The 26,446-nt window shown below is 33.4% G+C and overlaps 1 protein-coding gene across 1 annotated transcript in view; it reads left to right on the top strand.

Moving 5' to 3' along the window:
* The window catches only part of LOC105262100 (uncharacterized), a 216,895-nt gene that overhangs the window by 108,231 nt on the left and 82,218 nt on the right, over positions 1–26,446 (top strand). Inside the window, exon 3 of the mRNA XM_059125587.1 lies at positions 17,430–17,483. The gene's annotated coding sequence lies outside the window, so the exon portion shown is untranslated. The remainder of the gene's footprint in view (positions 1–17,429; positions 17,484–26,446) is intronic.

The raw sequence follows: 26,446 nt of genomic DNA, 5'->3' as shown, positions 1-26,446 counted from the left end.
AAACGATAGAAGGCCCACTTACAGACCACTAGGAGTCCGTCTTCTTTACACATCTACAAACACATGTACCTGATACTCAACCATTTAAATTTTATGGGAATCGCGTAATTCCACTTGTAATTTCGACGGCGAATTTATATTTTTTCCATTGTAACTTCAATTTGACTTTCGCAATCCCAACCCTTTTTCCCTTTTCCTACAATTAAGTAGCCAACTTTCTATTTTATTTTCTGCAATTATTTATACCTCCACACCCACCCAGCACTTTCCATTTACCATAATTATCCACTAATGCACTTCCTCTAATTTTGATTCGTATCGGACAACGATTAATAATTACCTTCAACTTAATTGAGTTTTATTTCGACAACTTGGGCGCCACCGTCGTCACCGTCGAGAAAATATTGCAAAAACGACAGACTGCCAAAAAAAGAAAAGGCTAAGAACAACCAAGCTCAGTGGAAGCGGTAATTAAAGTCAAATCGAAATCAGATCAATGAAGTGAACGACGACAACGACTATGGCTATACACCCAAAAAAGTTGAATTGAAGTGGATGGTCATTGAGTAGCAATTTTCTTTGAAGTTGAATTGCACCACTCCCACAAAGGTAGAGCGGAGAAAATGTTGCCCAAAAATGGAGCACGATTTTTTGGGGGGATTTAATCAGATTGGAAATTCGTATTTAAACAAATAGAAAATTGCCAAAGATTGGTTTTGAAGGGAAGTCATGTTAACCCTTAGGGAGACCAAGGTCCTCAAGTAATAATCAATTGAACTCATGCTATTAACTTGAAGTTGGGAGACTTATAGAATACGTTCTTATAAACAATTGAAGGTGTTCTTTATATAGAGGGCCTAGAGTAGATCTTCAGTGTAAATCCACCATACTATGGAGGGTATATTAACTTTGCCATTCCGTTTGTAACTCCTCGAAATACTCATATCAGACCCAACAAAGTATATATATTCTTGATCAGCGTAAACTTCTAAGTCGATTTAGCGATGTTCGTCTGTTTGTCTGTCTGTTGTAATCACCCTATCTTTCGAACAAATTGAGATAGAAGACTACAATTTTGCACACATGTTTTTTTTTCCAGTAGACAGGTTAAGTTCGTAAATGGGCCATGGAGGTCCACGTTTTCATATAGCACCCATATAACGGTACCACCCGATATTCGGTATTTTTATGATTTTAGCGTCATTATTTGAAGTAGTAATTTCAAATTACGTATTTAGAATTCGTAGTGGGAACTACAGTCTGTGTCAGAAAATTGTCTATGCAGGTCTACGTTTTCATAAAGCCCCCATGTATCAGTACCTCCTGATATTCGGTATTTTGATGATTTTTGCAACATTATTCACCGGAATTGTTTCAAATTTGGTATTTGAAGTTCAAAATGGATACTGCACCCTAAGACAGAAAATTGTTTATGCAGGTCTATGTCTTCTTATAGCCCTCATATAACGGTACCTCCCAATATTCGGTATTTTGATGATTGTAGCGTCATCTTTCAACAGAATTTCATCAATCATCTTTCAACAGAATTTCATCATCATTTCGTATTTAGAGTTCGTTATGAGAACTACAGTCTGTGACAGAAAATTGTCTTTGCAGGTCCAGGTCTTCGTATAGGCCCCATATATCAGTACCTCCCCATATTCGGTATTTTGACGATTTTAGGTACAATACTCACCGAAATTGTTTGATATGTCGTATTTGAACTTCGTAATAAATGCTACAGCCTGTGAAAGAGAATTATCTATGCAGGTCCAGGTCTTCGTATAGATCCGATATAGCTGTACCTCCCTATATACGGTATTATGATGATTTTAGCTACATTATTCACCGTTTATTTCACGTTTCGAATTTAAATATGGTAATGGATTATGACAAACAATGCTTATGTAGGTCCACGTCGTATAGACCCTAATATAACGGATATATTCGGTATTTTTATGACTTTTACAGAACTTTTAACGGATTTTATTTTTTGAAAATTTCCAAATGGTGGAAGGTATTCAAAATTCGGCCTGCGGCATTTTGGCCCGTTCCCGACGAAGCGCTTGCTTGAGGTGATCGACACTTTGATTTTTTTTTGTGCCAACCTTGCTTTTCAAAATACTCCAGACACAATTGTCCAACGGATTGGTATCCGGAGATTTTGTGCGCTGAAAATGAAGCGAGGAATCTCATTTTGTACCATTCTTGGGTGGCGCGTGCTGAGTGCGACGGTGCTGAGTCCTGTTGGAATGTCGAAGGTGTTTATTCTGATGCCAAGGTCGATTAATACGAGCGTAGAGCTGTTATGGCGACCCACACCATCACCATGACCGGCGCTTGAGATGTGGTGGTCAGCCGAAAGTGCACATTTTCAGATGATCTCTTTGGTAAGCGCCGATAACACGATCAGTTTGTTTGTTTACAAACAGCTGGACAACGAATGTTTTCTCATCGGAGAAAACCAAATTCGGAAGTTCACCACTTTCGGCCAAGCGAAGCAACTATTGAGCTCATTTGAGTCTATTTTCTTTCTGTTGGGGTGTAAGTTCTTGCACTTTTTGGAATGTCAATGGCTTTACCCATAACTCATTTTTCAATATTTGCCGAATGGAATACTGCGATATGTTCAGCTCACGAGCCATTTTTCGGCCACTGCGACGCGGGTTTCGATCAAGTCGCTTCTTTACTTTTCGAACCATTTCTGCTGATGTTGCTGTTTTCTTCCGTCCACTTTCTTGACGTCGGTCGGGCCACACTACCAGTATCACGGTAACGAGACACAAAAGATTTATTCACATTTAAATGCTGGAGTGCTCTAACGATAGCCACTTGTGGTTTTCCAGCCAAATATAAAGAAATCACACTATCGCGCTTGAATTCCATCACGAATAACTTTTTTTCTGGAAAATTCTCACCAAAATGCTTTTGTACGCCTGTAAACAATATAATGAGCTGTCACTGAAATAATTTTAACAGCTGTCGGACGAGCGGCTTTGAAATGACAGCATTCTGAAGTTGGTTGCAGTTTTTTTTCATATGTAAACGATTGAAGGTGTACTTCATGTAGATGGAGAAGGTCTTCAATGGGCTACTGAAGGTCTTTCATGTAGGGGAGTTTCTTTTGTGGCTGTTAATAGTTTAAATGTTGTTTATTCATATACCTTACCCTCTGAATCCCCCTTGTGATCGATAAGAAAACTCTGGGCCTTATATTTTCAATATTTTTGTGCCTAAAGAAGGCACTTAGAAGGCCTTCCATGTATGTCAGTTTCTTTTGTGACTTTTTTTTTTGATAAATGTTGTCATTCCTATATCCTACCCTATGAATCCCCCTTGTATTCCATAAGATAAGATTGGGTCTTACCTGCTTCATGTTTTTTGTGCCTTGTGAGTACTTCAACTAAATATCCATGACTTCATATCCGTGGAAGTCTTATCTCTGCAGATTTTTTGTTTGTTTTTTTTTATTTTGTACAACAATGGTTCATTGGTTTGCCAATATTTGCACCGTACCTTATTTATAATTGTTTATTGTTTTTTTTTGCAATATCTATTGTTGTTTTTGTTGTTGCTGTTATGCATGCTTTTCTATGCACATTGATTGGCTCGATTTCATTCATTCAGCAAATTTATTTGGTATGTTTCTTGGAAGCCGCGAAGGGGGTAGGAGAAGGGGTACATGATAAAAATTTATATTTTTAGATGGCTTGTTTCATCGTTTCTCCACTTAAAGTTCTGCTGCAACAGTTATCATGAATTGGTGGAGGTAAATAAATTGAGTCATTTGTTTATAAACAATAAAATTCGTAACATTTTCCGGTGTATTGGGAATAAAAATGCGCACTTTTACACCCTAGGGCTTTTGGGGTATTATAAGTTTGATAGGGCCAAAAAGTGTGTAACACCTCTAACTATTGGTCTTACCTACACCCACGATGTCAGGTATAAATCTTCCTATCTCGTGGAGCTGAGATGATCAAGCTATGTGTGTCCGTTCGTCCTTCTGCCTATGTAAATTTTGTAATCACGCTACAGGTCCCAATTATGTCCAAATGCTAAATTTGGTATTGGGTGAATGAATAGAGCTGAGATCCTGAAATTTAATATTGAGGTCATTATTGGTTTCTTGGCTTTACATATGGAGACTTTTAAATAGTTTTGTACACAAAAAAAAGATGTGGATCTATTGTCCCTCTTCACACCAGATCTTGGTAATCAAATGCTTTTTTCGCATTTTATGAACTTCAGGGGTAAAATAATCAAAACGTCAACAAAAAATTTTACAAATATCAATATTTTATAAAAAAAATTTATAAATTTATTAAAAAAATACAAATTTTTTAAAAAATCCACAGCGGTAGATTTTTTGGGAATTTCTTTTTTAAAAATCCACATCGGTAGATTTAAAAACTAATTTTTTAAAAATTCACATTGGTAGATTTATTAAAAAAATATTTTTAAAATAATCCACGTTTGTAGATTTATTGAAGAAAATAGTTTTAAAAAACCCACATCCCTAGATTTATTGAAAAAATAGATTTGAAAAAAAACATGTCGTTAGATTTATTGAAAAAAACAAAAAAAAAAAAATAAAAATTCATGTCGGTAGATATATTTTTAATAAATAATTTTTAAAAAATCCAGCTCCTCAACACCGGTAGATTTATTGAAAAAATAATTTCAGAGAAATGCACATTGGTAGGTTTATTGAAAAAATATTTTTTAAAAAAATCCACATCGATAGATTTATTTAAAAAATAATTTAAAAAAAATCCATTTCGATAGATTTATTTAAAAAATAATGTTTAAAAAATCCACGTTGGTAGATTAATTGAAAAAAAATTTTTAAAAATCTACGTTGGTAGATTTATTGAAAAAATAATTAAAGAAAACAAGTCAGTAGATTTATTAAAAAAAATTAATTTTCAGAAAATCCACGTCGATAAATTTATTTAAAAAATAAATTTTAAAAACTTTAAAAAATCTACGTCAGTAAAATAGTTTAAAAACTAATTTTTAAAATTTACACATTGGTAAATTTTTTAAAAAAATATATATATTTTTAAACAAATCCACGGCGGTAGATTTATTGAAAAAATAATTTTTAAAAAATCCACGGCGGTAGATTTATTGAAAAAATAATTTTTAAAAAATCCACGGCGGTAGATTTATTGAAAAAATAATTTTTAAAAAATCCACGGCGGTAGATTTATTGAAAAAATAATTTTTAAAAAATCCACGTTGGTAGATTTATTGAAAAAATATTTTTTAAAAAATCCACGTTGGTAGATTTATTGAAAAAATATTTTTTAAAAAATCCACGTTGGTAGATTTATTGAAAAAATAATTTTTAAAAAATCCACGTTGGTAGATATATTGAAAAAATAATTTTTAAAAAATCCACATTGGTAGATATATTGAAAAAATAATTTTTAAAAAATGCACGTTGGTAGATTTATTGAAAAAATAATTTTTAAAAAATGCACGTTGGTAGATATATTGAAAAAATAATTTTTAAAAAATCCAAGTCGGTAGATTTATTTAAAAAAATAATTTTTAAAAAAATCCACGTTGATAGATTTATTGAAAAAAGAATTTTTAAAAAAATCCACGTTGGTAGATTTATTTAAAAAATAATTTTTTTAATAATTTTTTTTTAGATTTATTGAAAAAATAATAATTTTTAAAAAATCCACGTTGGTAGATTTATTGAAAAAATAATTTTTAAAAAATCCACGTTGGTAGATTTATTGAAAAAATAATTTTTAAAAAATCCACGTTGGTAGATTTATTGAAAAAATAATTTTTAAAAAATCCACGTTGGTAGATTTATTGAAAAAATAATTTTTAAAAAATCCACGTTGGTAGATTTATTGAAAAAATAATTTTTAAAAAATCCACGTTGGTAGATTTATTGAAAAAATAATTTTTAAAAAATCCACGTTGGTAGATTTATTGAAAAAATAATTTTTAAAAAATCCACGTTGGTAGATTTATTGAAAAAATAATTCTTAAACATCCACGTTGGTAGATTTATTGAAAAAATAATTTTTAAAAAATCCACGTTGGTTGATTTATTGAAAAAATAATTTTTAAAAAATCCACATTGATAGATTTATTGAAAAAATAATTTTTAAAAAATTCACGTTGGTAGATTTATTGACAAAATAATTTTTAAAAAATTAACATCGGTGGATTTATTGACAAAATAATTTTTAAAAAATTAACATCGGTAGATTTATTGGAAAAATATGTTTTTAAAAAATCCACGTCGATTTATTTATTTGAAAAAAAAAATTAAAAAATCCAATTTGGTAGATTTATTGAAAAAAAATATTTTTAAAAAATCCACGTTGGTAGATTTATTGAAAAAATAATTTTTAAAAAATCCACGTTGGTAGATTTATTGAAAAAATAATTTTTAAAAAATCCACGTTGGTAGATTTATTGAAAAAATAATTTTTAAAAAATCCACGTTGGTAGATTTATTGAAAAAATAATTTTTAAAAAATCCACGTTGGTAGATTTATTGAAAAAATAATTTTTAAAAAATCCACGTTGGTAGATTTATTGAAAAAATAATTTTTAAAAAATCCACGTTGGTAGATTTATTGAAAAAATAATTTTTAAAAAATCCACGTTGGTAGATTTATTGAAAAAATAATTTTTAAAAAATCCACGTTGGTAGATTTATTGAAAAAATAATTTTTAAAAAATCCACGTTGGTAGATTTATTGAAAAAATAATTTTTAAAAAATCCACGTTGGTAGATTTATTGAAAAAATAATTTTTAAAAAATCCACGTTGGTAGATTTATTGAAAAAATAATTTTTAAAAAAATCCACGTCTGTAGATTTATTGAAAAAATAATTTTTAAAAAATCCACGTTGGTAGATTTATTGAAAAAATAATTTTTAAAAAATTCACGTCCTTTGATTTAATGAAAAATGATTTTTTAAATCCATAAAAATCCAATAATAATGATTAAAAAATCCACATCGAAATATTTATTAAAAAAAAAAAAATTAAAAAATTAGAAAAAAACGTCATCGGTAGATTTAAACCAGAAATTTATTAAAAAAAATCCAAATTGGTAGTTTTTTTTAATAATTTTAAAAAAATCCACATCAGTAGATTTATTAAAAAAATAATTTTTACAAAATCCACGTCGGTAAATTTATTGAAAAAAAATTTTTTAAATGTTTTTTTTTGCCCATCTCTGATATTTTCCAAATTATTCACATTTAAGGAATGTGATGGCCAATGCTAACCGGTTGCTGGAAATGGTAAATAAATGGGAGAAGAAGAATAAAAAACACCACCACCAACAGCAACATCCGAAATACAACCATAAAACATAAAGAATTTTGGTGATTATGTTGACGATGAAGCTGATAGCGATGGTGCTGGTGGTGGTACTCGTGGTCAAGACACCACCAAATCAGTGGTTAAGGCAACCGCAATAGACAGACAGACGTTGATCTTGTGGTGGCAAATGAAGTTTTTTCATAAAAAAACATTTCTGCAAACTAACTAACAAACTCCGAATTTGGAAGAGATCTACGCAGCATGAGAATGGCAAAAAGAGGAAGAAAAAAAATCAAAATAAACAAAAAAAAATTGGTAATAAAAGAAAGATCCCAGAAAACCAGTTAGACAGGAGAGAAGTTAGGTTTTTTTTGGTGTTGGCCAGCAACTTCACTCAAAAACGAGTTATGCTTGGAAAGATTTAAGAAGTCCAAAAAAACTCACTTTGGAATACTGCGTTAAGACTTTAAGATTGAAATCTTTTATGTTTTTTTTTGTTGGTATCAGGAAATGCGAATAAAAAAGAACTGTTCATAACCCCGGACCAAATATCAAAGAAAAGAACCCGTCTACATTGTCATAAACTTCTTTCAGCCATAATCAAAAATAACAACAGCAACACCAAAAAAATCTTGATTTAAACACGTTCCAAAGGAAAACTCACGTACTTGGGCTTCGTTTATTTTCCTCCTCCTCTTCCTCCTCGCCCTTCTCCGCCTTTCTGTTTTTATTATTTTTGTAACGAAAATTTGTTTTATTTTATGACTCATTTTGCATTCCGTTTGTCATCATTGTTTGGTTGTTTTTTTTTTTTTTTGCTTTTCTCCTTTGAGATTTGGCAAATTGTCGTGATGCCAAGGAGAGGGGGAAGTAGGGAGGTGAGGTTCTCTGGCAAATCATAAAATGCCACATATTATGTAAATTCTTGTGTCAATTTATGTTGTGGAGGGGGAAGGAAGGAAATCCCTTTCATTTCCAATTACCAATGAAATGATTTTTCTAAGAAACTTTGAAAAAGGGGTGAATATTCAACAACAATTGCTGGTAATAAATGTTGAAATGTCAAATCCTTTATTCTCAACACGTTCACCATTTTACATAAATTAAGGATTAAATGAGCTATAATATTTCCGGGTTTATTGTCACCCCTCTTTTCAGGGGAGAGGATATTTCAAGAACATAGCCGATATCTCCGACATGGATTTTTAAAAATTATTTTTTTTTAATAAATCTACCCATGTGGATTTTTTAAAAATTATTTTTTCAATTAATCTACCGACATGGATTTTTTAAAAATTATTTTTTCAACAAATCTATTGACTTGGATTTTTTAAAAATTATTTTTTCAATAATTCTACCAACGTGGATTTTTAAAAAATTATTATTTTTTTCTATGAATCTACCCATGTGGATTTTTTAAAAATTATTTTTTCAACAATTCTACTGACTTGGATTTTTTAAAAATTATTTTTTCAATAATTCTACCAACGTGGATTTTTATAAAAATATTTTTTTTCTATGAATCTACCCTTGTGGATTTTTTTAAAATTATTTTTTTCAATAAATCTACAGACGTGGATTTTTAAAAAATTATATTTTCTATAAATCTACCCATGTGGATTTTTTTAAAAATTATTTTTTCAATAAATCTACCGACGTGGATTTTTTTAAAAAATCATTTTTTCAATAAATATATCTACGTGGCTTTTTTAAAAATTATATTTTTCAATAAATCTACAGACGTGGATTTTTAAAATTATTTTTTCTATTAATGTGCCAACCTGGATTTTTTAAAAAATATTTTTTTCAATAATTTTACCAACGTGGATTTTTAAAAAATAATTTTTTCAATAATTCTACCAACGTGGACTTTAAAAAAATATTTTTTCAATAATTCTACCAACGTGGACTTTTAAAAAATTATTTTTTCAATAATTCTACCAACTTGGACTTTAAAAAAATTATTTTTTCTATAAATCCACCCATTTGGATTTTTTAAAAATTATTTTGTTCAATAAATCTACAAACGTGGATTTTGTTTTAAATTATTAATAAATCTACTGACGTTGATTTTTTAAAAATTATTTTTTTTCAATAAATCTACCGACGTGCATTTTTTTAAAAATTATGTTTTTAATAAATCTACCGACGTGGATTTTTAAAAAATTATTTTTTCAATATATCTACTGACGTGGATTTTTTTAAAATTATTTATTCAATAAATCTACCGACGTGTATTTTTTAAAAAAAATATTTTTTCAACTAATTTATTAACGTCGATTTTTTTAAAAAAAATATTTTTTCAATAAATCAACCGCCTTGGATTTTTCAAAATTCAAAATTTTTTTTTTAACAAATCTATCGACGTGGACTTTTTAAAAATTATTTTTTCTATAAATCTATCGACGTGAATTTTTTAAAAATTATTTCTTCAAAAAATCCACCGTTGTGGATTTTTTTAAAAATATTTTTCCAATAAATCCACATCGGTTGGAGTTTTGAAAAATGTATTCTATTTTTTATATAACATCTTAGATTTTTTTAAAAATTATTTTTTCAAAAAACCTAAAAATTTGGATTTTTTAAAAAAACTACTTTTTCAATAAATCTGCCGACGTGGATTACTAATAATAATCAGAGAGAACTTGCGGAGGTCTTTTTCATAGAAGACCTGAGCGTCTCCTTCATGGAAGACGTGGGCGACTTCTTCAGAGAAGACTTGAAGATCTTCTTATAAAAGACTTGGAGATCTTCTCATAGAAGACCTGTTTGTCTTATAAAAGATCTGTATGTCCTCTAATAGAAGTCATGTAGGTCTTATAGAAGACCTGTAGAACATTTTATAAACGACCTGTAGGACTTCTTGTAGAATACCTGTAGGTCTTCTTATAGAATACCTGTAGGCCATGTTATAGAAGACCAGTAGGTCTTATTATAGAATACCTGCATGTCTTTTTAGAGAAGCCCTAAAGTACTAATTGTAGAAGATCTGTAGGTCTTTTGAAAGAATACTAGAAGAAGGTCGTCTTGTAGAGGACTAAAAGAGGATCTTCTTACAGAAGACCATATATCTTCTTATGGAAGACCTGAAGGTCTTCGTTTAGAAGAACAAAAGCTTTTTTATAGATGACAAGATAGTCTCTTATAGACGTCCATAGATAGATGGTCTTCCTGTAAGTCTTCTCATAGAAGACCGGAAGTCTTTGTATATAGAAGACCATCGTTATTTCCCCTTTTTTGTTTGTTTGTTAATTATAATTGCAATGAAAAGAAATGTTCCTTTTGAAGTCAAAGATCTATTTGAGATGTGGAAAGAATGTTATCTATGACTCTGCTGCTGCCACCGCTGATGATGGTCATTATTTTATGACAGTCTGTCTGTCTGTCTACGATTTGGTTTTATTGTGGCATTTGTTTTTCTCCACTCCACTCCATTGATGTTGACGAAACACTTTCACTACATAAAAGTCGTCTTGTTTTGCCATGTTTTTGGCTTTTTTTTATTTTTCTTTCATCTCCACATCATTTTTGAATGGCATCTGGAAATGACTTAGAAATGAAATGCCACCAAATTGCAGATTAAGGTGTGTTGGCTGGCTTCTGCTTCATTCAGCCATCGAAGCGCGTTGCTTTTTTTTGGGTTTCAAGTTTGGGTGAGAACGTTTTTTTATTTCAGTTTTTCTGTGCTTGTATTTAGTTTATCTTTGCATCACACTTTGAACAATGCCCAAACGATGAAGAAAAAAATCTCATTAAGTCAACAATGAAAAATAAAACACAATTTAAGAAAATAATGAAAGAAAAAAATGCTTGGCTTTGGGGGAAATTTTGCGGTCACATCAAAACATATGTAGCTGTTGAGATTTGCTTTTAATTTTTGATGTAGAAAAAGAAAAGAGAAAATATGCCTTTTTTGATTTTTTTTTGAATTCATTTAAAAATGAAAATTTAGCATTTATGTGTGGTAATATATAAAAAGACTTGGAGACAATTAAATTAAATATTTTTTATTTTTATGGAAGTCATTTTTTGAGGCTTTGGACTGGGTTCTTCTCCTTTAACCTAAAGGAGTGGTAACTTTATTTGGTGAGATGAAAAAACTGCAACCATCTTCAGACTGCTGTCATTTCTAGGCCACTCGTCCGACAGCTGTTAAAATTATTCCAGTGACAGCTCATTATATTGTTTACAAGCGCACAAAAGCATTTTGGTGAGAATTTTCCAGAAAAAAAGTTATTCGTGATTGAATTCAAGCGTGATTTCTCTACATTTGACTGGAAAATCACAAGTGGCTATCGTTAGGGCACTCCAGCATTTAAATGTGAATAAATCTTTTGTGTCTCGTAGCATCGCTCGTTATCGTGATACTGGTAGCGTAGCCCGACGTCAAAGAAGTGGACGAAAGAAAACAGCAACATCAGCAGAAATGGTTCGAAAAGTAAAGAAGCGACTTGATCGAAACCCGCGACGCCGCGTGGCCGATAAATGGCTTGTGAGCTGAACATATCGCTATATTCCATTCGGCAAATATTGAAAAACGACCCATTGAAATTCCAAAAAGTGCAAGAACTTACACTGCATCGGAAAGAAAATAGACGCAAAAGAGCTAAAGAGTTGCTTGGCTTGGCCGAAAGTGGTGAACTGTCGAATTTGGTTTTCTCCGATGAGAAAACATTCGTTGTCCAGCAGTTTGTAAACAAACAAAATGATCGCCAAAGAGGTCAGCTGAAAATGTGTACCTTCGTTTGGCCACCAGAACTCAAGCGCCGGCCATGGTGATGGTGTGGGCCGCCATAACAACCGATGGTCGCTCCCCGCTCGTATAATTCGTGGCATCAGACCAGAGATACCCAACTGCTGGACAACGAATATGTTCTCATCGGAAAAAACCAAATTCGGCAGTTCACCACATTCGGCCAAGAGAAGCCGAATATTATTGCGAAAATATTCGAGAGGGTGTATTAAAGCCTTTGGCACGCAAACCTTTTGGCCGCAGACTTTCGACATTCCAACAGGACTCAGAACCATCGCCATCAGCTCGCACCACCCAAGAATGGTTGCAAAATGAGGTTCCTCGCTTCATTTCCAGCACACAATGGCCACCAAAATCCCCGGGCACCAATCCGTTGGACTATTGTGTCTGGAGAATTTTAGAAAGCAAGGTTGGCACTAAAAAATACTAAAATGTCGATCACCTCCAGCAAGCGCTACGCCGGGAATGGGCCAAAATACCGCAGAGCAACATTGGGGCAGCGTGTAAAACTGTTTCATTGGCCGTTTGAAGGCCATAATTCCTGTCAAAGGTGACAAATTCGAACAATTGTAAATTTATTCTAAGATTTGATGGCATTTCCGACATTTTTTGCTTTCATTCAATAAAATTAAGAAAAAAAAAAAATATGTACGTTGGGCCGGGCCGAACTTTGAATACTCCTTCACCATTTGAAATGAATTTGATAATTCTCAAACACAATAAAATCCGTGAAAAATTCTGTTAAAATTTTAAAAATACCGAATGTAGCTTTTACATTAGGGTCTATACGACGACATGGACCTGCATGGGTAGCTTTTGTCATAAGCCATTACAATATACAAATGCGAAACTTAAAAAATCAGTGAATAATGTAGCTAAAATCATTAAAATACCGAATATCGGGAGGCACAGTTATATGGGGGCTATACGAAGACTTAGACCTGCACAAACAATTTTCTGTCATAGGCTGTAGTATCCACTACGAACATCAAATACCAAGTTTGAAACAATTCCGATGAATATTGTCGCAAAAATCATAAAAATACCGAATATCGGGAGGTACTGTTATATGGGGACTATACGAAGACTTGGACCTGCACAGACAATTTTCTGTCTTAGGCTGTAGCGTCCATTTTGAACTTCAAATGCCAAGTTTGAAACAATTCCGATGAATATTGTCGCAAAAATCATCAAAATACCGAATATCGGGAGGTACCGTTATATGGGGGCTATACCAAAACGTGGACCTACATGGCCCATTTTCAATACCAAAAGTCCTGCAGACATAGGATACATTTGAGTAAAATCTTATCATTCTACTTTATTTCGTTCGGTAGCTAGAGTGATTTCCACAGACGGACTATCGGGTGGACATCGCTAAATCTACATAGAATTTTGTGCTGATCAAGAATATATATACTTTGTGGGCTCTAAAATTTATATTTTTAGGTGTTACAAACGGAATGACAAACTAAATATACCCTCCATACAGGGTGGAGGGTATAAAAATGTAGAAATTATGGCGTTTGATTTTGGTGTATGTATGGTATTTTTTTAATTCTGAAATTAGATTTTTGGATTACTGATGGTATCTGTGTTTGAGATTTGGCGATGTTTGGTAGATGCGACCTAAATTTTACGAAAAGTACTAAATGGCACTAAATTGGGTGAGGAAAAAATCGGATGCTAATTTTGGATTCTGTGAGTATTTTGGTTATTATTTTATATTTGTGGGAGACATTTAAAAAATAATTTGTTGAGGTTTTGGGCTGGTTTCTCTACCTTTTCCCTAAAGGACAGGTACCTTTATATAGTCTTTAGAAGACGTCTGGAAAGAAATTCCAGCTAATAGCTTCTTTAGAACTGTCTTTTGTTAAAAGTACATCTAAGAAACGTCTGTCTATAGCAAAAAACTGCGCCATCTATATACCAAGGTCTTCAAGGAATTCAGACAAAAATTGTGACGCGTGCAAATATTACAATAGGTTTCAATTTTTTTTTTTTTGACAAATCAATTTTTTTCTTATCCATTTAATGACAGCGGAAACAATTAACCATCTCATTGCGTTCGTTCCAATCTTGGTTAAATACCTGTTTTTTCTCTTCTTTCAAATTCAACAAATTTCAGTACTCCAAATAATATTTCAATCTCTATATAAATTTTAAAACTCCATTCACACGTTCTGTTTCTACTCTGACATAAATGATCAAAAGAAGCCCTTGAACTTTTTTTATTCATTTTGGAGTATTTTTTCACACTGTCTTTTTTTAATAAATGTTATTGACAATGGGTCTCCACGCCCCACGAAAATAAAGACAAGACACACAAAGACACAACCCACAAGACATTTGGCAAATTATAGGGTATTTACGGTTGTTATTTTTCACATAAGTATTTTAAGCAGAACTAAAGAGCATTTTAATGGTGGTCACTTTTGGACAATGGAAACATTTGTTGGAGACCACGAATAAAAAAAAAAATAAATAAATAAATCTGAAGTGTAGCCCAAGACAGCCCGGAGCAAAAAGAATCGCAGCGAAATAGAGTTGAATGACATTTACAATGGTCACAAGATAAGACAGCCATTGGAATATTTGAAGGGTGTAAAATGGAGGTAAATTAAATAAATTCGTCAGAATTCTGAACTAAATTTGAAAATATTAAATAAAATAGTTATAATTATAATTATGATACGTATAATTATAATATTAATTATAATTATCGAAGACCTCATTCAGGTCTTCGATGAAGGAGAAGACCTTCTTCAGGTCTTCCATGACGAAGAAGACCTTCTTTAGGTCTTCTACTAGGAAGACCTTTTTTCAGGTCTTCAACGAGGAAGCTCTTCTTTAGGTCTTCTTCTAGGAAGACCTTCTTTAGGTCTTCCATGACGAAGAAGACCTTCTTTAGGTCTTCTACTAGGAAGACCTTCTTTAGGTCTTCCATGGACAGAAGACCTTCTTCAGGTCGTTTATGGACAGAAGATCATCTTGAGGTCGTTTATGGACAGAAGATCTTCTTCAGGTCGTCTATGGACAGAAGATCTTCTTCAGGTCGTCTATGGACAGAAGACCTTTTGCAGGTCGTCTATGGACAGAACCTTTTTCTTGGTCTTCTATGACATAGAAAATAAAGAAGACCTACTTCAGGTCTTCTATAAGGAAGAAAGCCTCCTTCAGGTCTTGCATTAGAAGACGATAGAAGATCTTCTGGCCTTCTATGAGAATAATTTTTGGTCGACTAAAAGAAGACCTTCTGGTCATCCATAATAAGAACATTTGGTCTTCCAAGAGAAGACCGTTTTTGTCTTCTATAAAGAGGTCTGTTCTACAGAAGTCCTTCTACAGAAAACCTTCTGGTCTTCTTTGAGGAGAAGGCCTTCAGGTCTTCCTTAAAGAAAAGACCTTTTGGACTTCTTTAAAAAGAATACCTTATGGTCTTCTGTAAGAAGGAGACCTTTTTGGTCTTCTCAAAGAAACAGGCCTTCAGGCCTTGTATAAGAAGAAGAAGACCTTCTGGTCTTCTTTTAGTAGAAGATCATGTGGTGTTCTTTTAGAAGAAGGTCTTTTGGTCTGGAGACCTTTTGGTCTTCTCTAAGAAGGATATCCTCTGGCCTTCTATAAGAAGAAGTCGTTCTGGTCTTTTTTAGTAGAAGATCTTCTGGTGTTTTTCTAGTCAGAAGACTTCTGTTCTTCTATAAGAAGACCTGTTAGAAGTCTTTGAGTCTTCTCTAAGAATACCTTAGGGTCTTCTATATTTAGATTTTAAGGTCTTCTATAAGAAGAACTTGTGGTCTTATCAAAGAAGACCCTTTTTTCCATAAGAAGATATTTCGGTATTCGATAAGAAAACCGTTTTGTATTCTTTGAGCAAACCTTCTAGTTTTCGATAAGAAGGCCGTTTTTTCTGCCATTAGAATTTTTGGACTTTATTTAGGAAGAAATTTTGGTCTTCTGAAAGAAAAACTCTTTGTCTACCATACGAAAAACTTCTATTGAGGAACCTTCAGGACTTCTATGAAGAACACCTCCTTCAGGTCTTCTGTGGGGGAAGACCTCCTTCAGGTCTTCTATGGGGGAAGACTTTCTTCAGGTCTTCTATGGGGGAAGACCTCCTTCAGGTCTTCTATGGGGGAAGACCTCCTTCAGGTCTTCTATGGGGGAAGACCTCCTTCAGGTCTTCTATGGGGGAAGACCTCCTTCAGGTCTTCTAGGGGGGAAGACCTCCTTCAGGTCTTCAATTGAGAAGACCTTCTTTAGAATTTATGGGGAAGACCTCTTGTAGGTCTTCTATGAGAAGAACTCTTATAGGCCTTCTATGAAAAAATCTCCTGTAGGTCTCCTCTGGCGAAGATCCTCTTCACATTTTCTATGACGAAGACCTTCTTCAGGTCTTTTGTGAAATAGACCTTCTTCAGGTTTTCTATAAAGAAGACCTCAAGGTAACCCATAAAAATACGTTTTGGTCTTTTTGAAAACCACCTTCTTCCTGCCTTCTATGACGAAAACCTCCTTTAGATCTTCCATGGGGTCTCATTCAGGTCTTCCACGGAAAGAGGGTGTCATTTAGGTCTTACATCAGAAGAAGATCTACTTCGGGTTTTCCATGGTCTTTAAGATCTTTCATGAAAAGAAAACCTCCAGGTCTTCTATGAAGAAGACCTCCAGGTCTTCTATGGAGAAGATTTCCAGGTCGTTTATGGAGAAGACCTCCAGGTCTTACATCAGAAGAAGATCCACTTCGGGTTTTCCATGGTCTTTAAGGTCTTTCATGAAAAGAAAAGCTCCAGGTCTTCTATTCAAAAGACTTCCAGGTTTTCTATGGAGAAGATTTCCAGGTCGTTTATGGAGAAGATATCCAAGTCTTCTATGGAGAAGACCTCCAAGTCTTCTATGGAGAAGACCTCCAGGTCTTCTATGGAGAAGACCTCCAGGTCTTCTATGGAGAAGACCTCCAGGTCTTCTATGGAGAAGACATTCAGGTCTTCTATGGAGAAGACCTCCATATGGAGAAGACCTCCAGGTTTTCTATGGTCTTCGATGAAGAAGACCTCCAGGTCTTCTATGAAGAAGAACTCTTCAATAAGAAAATCTCCTAGTCTTCTATAAGGCAATCTCTTGGTCTTAGAAAAGAAGAATTTGTGGTCCTCTATGAAGTATTTTAGTCTAATGTGGGACCTTTCAGTCTTCTATGATAAGACCTATCGGTCTTGAATGAAGAAGATTTTCACGTCTTCTATAAGAAGTCTGTCTATTGTGGTCTTTTGCAAACAAACTTTTTTAATATTTTTTTATTTTCGTTATTAAATTTTTTACATTTTATTTATTTTAATTCTAATATTTATCTTTGTTAATCCATTTTCAGATATTTCGGAATAATTTGCGAATGTAAAATAACATCCACTTCTCTTCAATTCAGGTGAGTAATAAAATTATTAAACAATAATTTCCATTCAATTAGTTACCAAACTCTCTCAAGCATTTAGCTCATCCTAAAAGTATGCTTTCTTCGTTGTAACAAGTTGGCTGGCTAATAACAATTTATTTCGCAATCTCTTCCGGTAACTCAATATATTCCAAATGTTTTTTGTTCTAATATTCTAAAATGAAATCATATCAAAATCTTTTGGCCAAAACCAAATGTTGGTTTTTAATTAAAAATATGGATGTTATCCTGTCTATGACAACAATGCATATCGTTGTAAATACATGTACATGCATACATGTGTGTGTGTGTGGAATGGGAACTAGGATATTTGTGAATGTAAGCAGTGGCAACTCAATTTCGTTGTCAGCACTTTTTTTGTGCTGGGAGTTAGTAATTGATGGACACATTGTTAACATGCAACTGACATATTTTTGATATGTGGACAAGAGTTGGGAAAGATAAAAACTGACCCTAGAATTGTGGGAAATAGATTGTAAATTAAAAATGTTAAATTTTTAGAAATTTTATAAAACGGGAAACTAAAAATCAAAATCGATCAAAGGACATTGGGTTTTAATATTTTTTAAAGACTATTTCTGAAGGGGTATTCGACGTGAATGTCGCCGAGCTGAGTCAATCTAACTATGTATGTCCATCTGTCTGCCCACGTTAATTTGTAATCACTCTACAGGTTGCAATTATGGCCCGATCTTCATGAAATTTAGAATAGAGGTGGGGCTAGAGACAGAACATAACCTTATTGCTTTTGGAGATGATCGCATAATATTTAGGGGTTGAAATGGACCAACAACTAAAAAAGTTCCAGATTTTCCAGCCGTTATAAAGGCCACAATTAGAAACCGAAGGACACGAAATCTTGAATGAAATTAGAGTGTAGCACAGCGGGTAGTACGGACGACAACTTTTGTGTGAAAAAAAGTCTACCGAAACGCTTAAAATAACTTGCAGACAAAATTCAAAATACTCAAAGGCTTACATCTGGCCTTTTTATTCTGTTTCGTGGACGAATATAGCCGAATATCGTAGAGAAGCAAATCATATAGATGAGACTAAATTTGGAAATGAAGGGGGGCCTCTTGCTTTTGGTGACGATCGCAAAATAGGGGTTTAAATGGACCAAAAACAGAAACAATTTCCTGATCACACAATTGAAACCAATCAAATGTTCATGATAAAAAAGCTAAGGGTAATATCTGGACAGTGCTCTATGATATAACTTCAAAAGCGAAATCTTTCAAAATGGATTTGAAGATGAGGCTGCTTCTAACATATTGTAGTGTTGTAGGGTATTACATGGTCGGCCCCGCACGGCTATAGCCTTTTCTTACTCGTTAAATAATATTTTTAATTAATTATTAGAAAGCTTTTTAAGATTTATATTCAAGGATTATGAGAGCCTTTATTGTATTTTTTTTTTTTAATATTTTTGCAAGGATTATTGGAATATTTACGTGGATCTTTTAGAGAATATTTTCCCAAGGATTTTAAAGCCTTCAAGGAGGATTTTTAATGAGTATTTCTCAAGTATAATTATACATTTCATTGAATACTACTAGATTTTGTAACGGAATATTTATTTAAGAATATTTGAAGGGCTCACAGCTATACCGAACTAAGTCATAAAAACATAATTCAAAGATATTTAGAGGTAAAGTAAATGCACTGCCATTAATTTCTGGAAGGAATATTGTAGTCTACCAAAAGAAAATTTAAAAGTGTATATTCAAAATTAACTAATGATATTAATTTAAAATAAAAATAATTTAAATATATTACTAAAAAATATTCAAAAACAAAAAAAATCTACTTTGGTTCAATATTACTCTGAATAAAATTTCAAGGTTGAATAGCTAAAGCGAACCAAGTCAAAAAAATAAAATAAAGTGTTCGTTATATGAGTAGATATAGTTGACTTTAGCGATTAATTTCCCACTATTTTCGGAGTTTTATTTTAAGTCATGTCTTGCATTGGCGGCTGGCAGCTGCGGGTGCTTCTATTTCAATTGACAATCATTGTGATTTTTTAGGAAAATAAAATAAATTCATTAAAAAAAATAATAAATGTATGTTAACAAGGACAAAGGAAAATTTAAAGTTTCAACTAGGTAATAATAAGAAGGTAAATTCATGCAATTATATGTTTACATTTTTATATCCTCCACCATAGTATGGAGGGTATATTACGTTTGTAATTCCGTTTGTAACACCTCGAAATATACATTTTACATTTCTTGATCAGCATAAAATTCTATGTCGATTTAGCGAGGTACGTCCGGCTGTCCGTCTATCCGTCTGATCGTCTATGGAAATCACTCTAGCATCCAAACGAAATGAAGTAAGTTGACAAAAATTTACTCAATTTGTGTTTTGTCTGCAGGACTTTTGGTATTGAAAATGGGCCATGTAGGCCCACGTCTTCGTATAACCCCCATATAACGGTACCTCCCGATATGCGATATTTTGATGATTTTACCGACATTATTTACCGGAACTATTTCAAATTTAGTATTTGAAGTTCGTAATGAACACATACTACAGCCTATGACAGAAAATTGTCTGTGCAGGTCCACGTATTCGTATAGCCCCTAATATACATACATTCGGCTACATTTGGTATTTTTAGGATTTTAATAGAATTTTTAATGGATTTTAATTTTTTGAAAATTGCCAAATTTGTACCAAATGGTGGAGGGCATTCAAAGTTCGGCCCGGCCGAACTTACTGCTTTTTTACTTGTTTTTTTTTTTTAAGTTATGCATTTGACAACATCTCATTGTCAAAATGTATAATTATAAATCCATTGTACATATAAATCAGAGATGGGAATCTGCTTTCTAGGCAGGGAAATTTGACAGATTAAATTACACAAAATGCAGGGATGGATATGCTTATTTAAAATGACTTTACCTTCTTAATTTTACCATAGTTTCAACAAATATTTACACATAAAACATTCGTCATTTCCGTCTTCATCATTTTTGGGGCTGTCAAATATTCCCCATCTTCATTACTGGAAAAATCACTAGCACTGCTATTATTACTATCCATTTATAGAAAACACTGATTTTTTTTAATATAGCTGAAAACTGAACGACAATAAACACGTGCTCACTAATAGTACTGATTCAAAGTGAAACACACTGACTTGGTTCATTGTTGCTTTGAAAAAAGTCGAAAATCGCAGCCGTTGACTTAGTTTTTTTTACCGTTATCTTTGGAACGAAACACTTTTTGACATTGTGCTTTACAGAGTAAACAGAGTTTCCATATACGGGGACATTGGCACTAATTTCGGCATTTTTTATTTTTCATGACTTGGTTCGGTATAGCAGTGAGCCCTCCATTTGTATACCATATTGTATTCCTTCCAAATGGAGCAGGATACTAAAAGTTCGGCCCGTGCGAACTTAGCTACTTTTGATTTGTTTTTTTTTTATATTATTTAAAGCCTTTCAATTCGACATTTAAAGATTTTTTAAGAATTCTTAGATGGATTTTTGTAAAATTATTTTTTCAAGGACTTACCACAAAAGAATATTTAGAGCCTTTAACTTAAATTTTTAAAAAAATATTTTTTCAAGAATGGTTGGAAATTTTAACGTGCTAGAATTTTTTTTTTAGGACTACTGGAGCCATTAACATGGATTTATTTAATGGACTACTTGAGTAATCATCTCTAATTTTTAGATGAATTTGTTTTTAAGGATTATTATAGAGAATTTTTAATTAATATTCTTTTACTGTGAATTTTTATACCCTCAGCCATATGGTTACAGGGTATATATAATTAGATACTGCCTCATTGAAATAGCTGTCTTAGACCCTAGATTGCTTTGGATTATACCCAAAGGACATTTGGACTCGATCTAAGGATGTTTGTCCATCCGTCTATCTGGGTGGTTGGCACGATAACTCTCGAAGGAAGTATCTGATTTGGTCCAAACTTGGTACATCGTAATATTATTTTCGAACTTAGAGCGAGTTCGGTACCTTCTGGTACCTTAAAAGTTCAAAATTTTCATAGAATATAATTTATGTCATATAGGTTCAAAATTTTGAATAATTATAACACTCATAAGGTGCGAAAAAAGCTTGTGATTCACTTCAAATTCCACACATCCCAATTTTTTTTACTTTCACATGATCTGCTGTGAAGATGGTATATATCGCCCCCATCCTTCTGGTATCTCCCCCACAATGGGTCAAAATTTTGAATATTAATGAAGCTCATAAAATGCGAAATGATCACCCGATTCTCTTCGAACTCGACACATTCCTATATTTCTATCAGCAAAAGATCTGGTATGAAGATAGAACATGTCCGACCATTTCTTATGTTACCTCCCCCAAAAAGGTTCAAAGTTTTGAATAAATAAAACGACCATAAAATCTCATTATTTCTACTAATACAAGATCTGCTGTGAAAATGGAATATATCGGTCCACTCCTATTGGAACCTCTCACACAAAATTTTTTAAAATTTAACATCTGTGAAGCTTATAAAACTCGAAATTAACATCCTATTTCATTCAGACTTGGTACTTATCTATTTTTTCATCAACACAGGATCTGTAATGCAGAGGTAGATATCGGACCATTTCTTCTGGTACCTCCCTCACATAGAGTTCAGAATTTGAAAATCAAAACGCTCAAAAAAGCGAAATAATCAGCCAACTCTCTCCAGATGATATATATCTGCGAACCCCTTCTGGTACCTCACTTAGAAAGGGTCACAATTTTCAGTAATTTTATCCGTCATAACTTGCGAAACAAGGCAGCGATTCTTAAGAACTAAATACTTCTCTCAACCAGAAACCTGGGATGAATATGGAATTTATGATGGCATAAAATTGGATACACATTTTCGATGTTCTTGTAATTTTGTCCAACCAATATTTGTATCTCTTTTAGATGAGTTATTGAAACGAAATACTTCGGTCGACTATATTTGGTAACTCAGGAACATTTTAACGTTTTCTAAAAATTATCACATATAAAGTGAACGAAGTAGTCGCTATATAATCCAAACCTGGCACGTCGCAATATTTATATCATATTTATTTAGGGCCGATACGAAGTGGACAATATTGGCCAATTTCTTCGGAACTTACTCCATAAGGGGTTAAACATTTGAATAATCATAAAAGAAGTCAAAATATATTTAAATAATCGAGCATTTGTTAATACATCTGTTGGCAAAACCGACTAATATTTTTTAATTTTTTTTTTTAAATATTTAACGCAGCTTTTTAAAAATATTATTTAAATACAAATTTTTGAAAATATTATTCAAGGACTATCTGTGTTGCAGGAATATAAATTTGTGGATCAATATATCCACCCTTCCGGACTTTTCATATTTTTATACCCTACACCACAAGGAGGTCAGGGTATTATGTCTTTGTGCATTTGTTTGTAACATGGAGAAGAAAGCGAGATAGACCCATAGTTACTTTTGAGGATCTCCCTAGAATCACTTTCTGAGTTGATTTATGCATGTCAGTCCGTTTGTCCGTCCGTCCGTCCATGTATTCTTGTGAACAAAATGCAGGTCGCATTTATTATCCGATTGAGATGAAATTTTGCAAACAACATTTTTTTGGCCCAAGGACGAACCCTATTGAAATTGGAGATAATCGGTAAAAATTTAGATATAACTCCCATATATATCTTCGTCCGATTTGCCTTTTATTGTGCACCAAACGTGTAATATCAGCCCGAATAGTATGGAATTTTGCACATACAACCAAATTTTGCCAAAGTATGCCAAATTTTATTGAAATCGGTTCAGATATAGCTATAGCTCCCATATATATTGTTCGTCCGATTTGTTATTTTTGTCCTCCGCAGCCGTAGTATGCACTCTGTAACAAGAATATTTGGGGAAATATATCAAATGCAGCTCAGAAATACCTTTGCTAAATTTTATCGAGATCGGTTCAGATTTGGATATAGCTCCCATATATAACATCGTCCGATTTACCTTTTATTGTGCATTAAACGTCTAATATTTGCCCAAATGGGATGGAATTTGGCACATACGACCGAATTGAGTCTAGAAGGTAGTATGCCAAATTTAGTGAAGATCGGTTCAGATATAACTATAGCTTCCATATTTACTGTTCATCCGATTTTTTATATTTGTTACCCACAGCCGTAATATGCACTCCGTAACAACGATATTCAGGGAAATATATCAAATACAGCTCAGAAATATTTTTGCCAAATTTTATCGAGATCGGTTCCGATTTGGATATAGCTCCCATATATATTTTTATCCGATTTGAAAGCAATTTCGCACCAAATGGGCAATACAAGTCCGAATTTAAAAGATACAAATGCTTCGGCATATTTAGTCCTTTGAATATTAAATTATAATCATAATCATAGCGTGTATGATTAAATTCTCCCATAAAAACTTTTAATTGTTACGTGGAGCTCTACTAAATTAGCAATGTGGTGTAGGGTATCAAAAAGTCGGCCCGCCCGACTTTAGGACTTTCTTTATTGGTTTCTTACTCTTTTTTTGCGTTAAATTTTGTCTATTTCCCTCTGTCGTAATACCAAACTCCAATCAACTTCAAATGGCTTAGTGCTTTCCTTAGATTCATAGCTTATCTGAAAATAAACAGATTTCATTTGCTGTGGCTTTGTTGAAAGATTCCCCTCATTCAAAACATCATCTGAGGGAAAAATCGCATGTCATTTTTCGGAAAAAAAGAAAAACTTAAGACACAAACGAAACATCAAAGACCGAAAATGAAAAAACCACGCTGACACGAAAACCCCAAAAAAAAAGAAAACGAACTAAAGGAAAAGAAAAACTGAAATTTGCAACAATTGTTGCAACAATGACGAGCGACATGACGCTTCTTCATATTCATCATCATCATGACAAGGCATGATCTGCGAGACACTAAAGTGTGGCATGCAATCCCACGTCAATGACTCCAACAAGTCCCCGGTTGGCAGGGAGGGCATCTTCTCTGATGTCTTGTTGTTGTTGTTTTTACAGAGGTTGGCTGCTGCATTTACGCCCTCCAATGTCTAAAGAAATATTAAAAACTATAAAACTCCGAAACAACAACAAAAAATGCACTGCTGTGCTGAGTTGCATGACTCCCTGGTTTGTGGGGTGGCAGGCAGTCAGTGGCAACAACTGCTCGCTTGGAGTTGATGAAAGTCAAACAAAATTCGTTTCTTTTTTTGTTTTGCTATCAAAAAATAAACAAAGCAACAACAACAACGACAATTTGGTAGCAATTCGTGACATGATGCTGCACATTTGTCTCCTCCGAGATGGAAATGGAATCGGTTTTGGAAAGCTTAATGCGTGTTCTTAGTTTACGCTGCGAAATTGTCATTTAAAACCCTGTGAAGTTGGCTATCTCAATTTACGATTTTCTGCCACTGGAGGGTGGAGGGGGAGGAGGGGAATTGCCATTTGTTTATTTTTTTCCTGCTTAGAATAAGTTGTGTGAGGACATAATTTATTGGATGGAATCCTTTTAGGATTGAGTGGCATATTTACGAAATCATTGCTGTGGAAAAATAAAAATACAGGGTGCGATAAAAAAAAAAACTGCAACAAAGTCAAACGCCATAATTTTACATATTTTTTTGAATGAAACCAAAAAATGTCGGAAATAGCATCAAATTTTAGAATAAATTTAGATTTGTTCGAATTGATCACCTTTGGCACGAATTATGGCCTTCAAACGGCCAATGAAACCGTCACACGCTGCCCGAATGTTGCTCTGCGATATTTTGGTCCATTCTTGGCTAAGCGCTTGCTTGAGGTGATCGACACTTTGTTATTTTTTAGTGCCAACCTTGCTTTCTCCAAATACTCCAGACACAAAAGTCCAACGGATTGGTATCCGAAGATTTTGGTGGCCATTGTGCGCAGGAAATGAAGCGAGGAACCACATTTTGTAACCATTCTTGGGTGGCGCGTGCTGAGTCTTGTTGGAATGTCCAAGGTCTGCGGCCAAAATGTTTGCGTGCCCAGGGCTTTAATGCACCCTCCAGCATATTTTGGCGATAATATTCGGTATTTATTCTGATGCCACCATGGTTGATTAATACGAGCGGAGAGTGACCATCGGCCGTTATGGCGGCCCACACCAGCACCATGGCTGGCGCTCGAGTTCTGGTGGCCAACCGAAGCTACACATTTTTAGCTGACCTCTTTGGCAAGCGCCGATCACACGATAATTTTGTTTATTTACAAACTGCAAGACAACGAACGTTTTCTCATCGGAGAAAACCAAATTCGGCAGTTCACCACTTTCGCCCAAGCGAAGCAACTCTTTAGCTCTTTTGAGTCCATCTTCCATTTCCATTTCAATGGCTTTATCCCTCATTTTTCAATATTTGCCGAATTTCGAATATTGCGATATATTCAGCTCACGAGACATTTTTCGGCCACTGCGACCCTGCTTTCGTTGAAGTCGCTTCTTTGCTGTATTTGATATATTTCCTTGAATATCGGTGTTATGGAGTGCATATTATGGTTGTCGGTAACAAATATAACAAATCGGATGAACAATATATATGGAATCTATAGCTATATATGAACCGGTCTTCACCAAATTTGACACACTAGCTTCTAGATTCAATTCGGTCGTAAGTGCCAAATTCCATCTCATTTGGGCAAATATTAGACGTTTGGTGCACAATAAAAGGTAAATCGGACGAAGTTATATATGGGAGATATATCCAATTCTGAACCGATCTCGATAAAATTTGGCAAAGATATTTCTGAGCTGTATTTCATATATTTCTCTGAATATCGTTGTTACGGAGTGCATATTACGGCTGTGGGTAACAAATATAAAAAATCGGATGAACAATATATATGGGAGCTATAGCTATATCTGAACCGATTTCGATCAAATTAGGCCTAATGTGGGTGTATATGCAAAATTCCA

This window comes from Musca domestica, unplaced genomic scaffold, assembly GCF_030504385.1.
Source record: "Musca domestica strain aabys unplaced genomic scaffold, Musca_domestica.polishedcontigs.V.1.1 34, whole genome shotgun sequence".
Lineage (NCBI taxonomy): Eukaryota > Metazoa > Arthropoda > Insecta > Diptera > Muscidae > Musca > Musca domestica.
The sequence above is the reverse complement of the archived record's forward strand: the minus strand, read 5'-3'. Positions and strand labels throughout refer to the sequence as shown.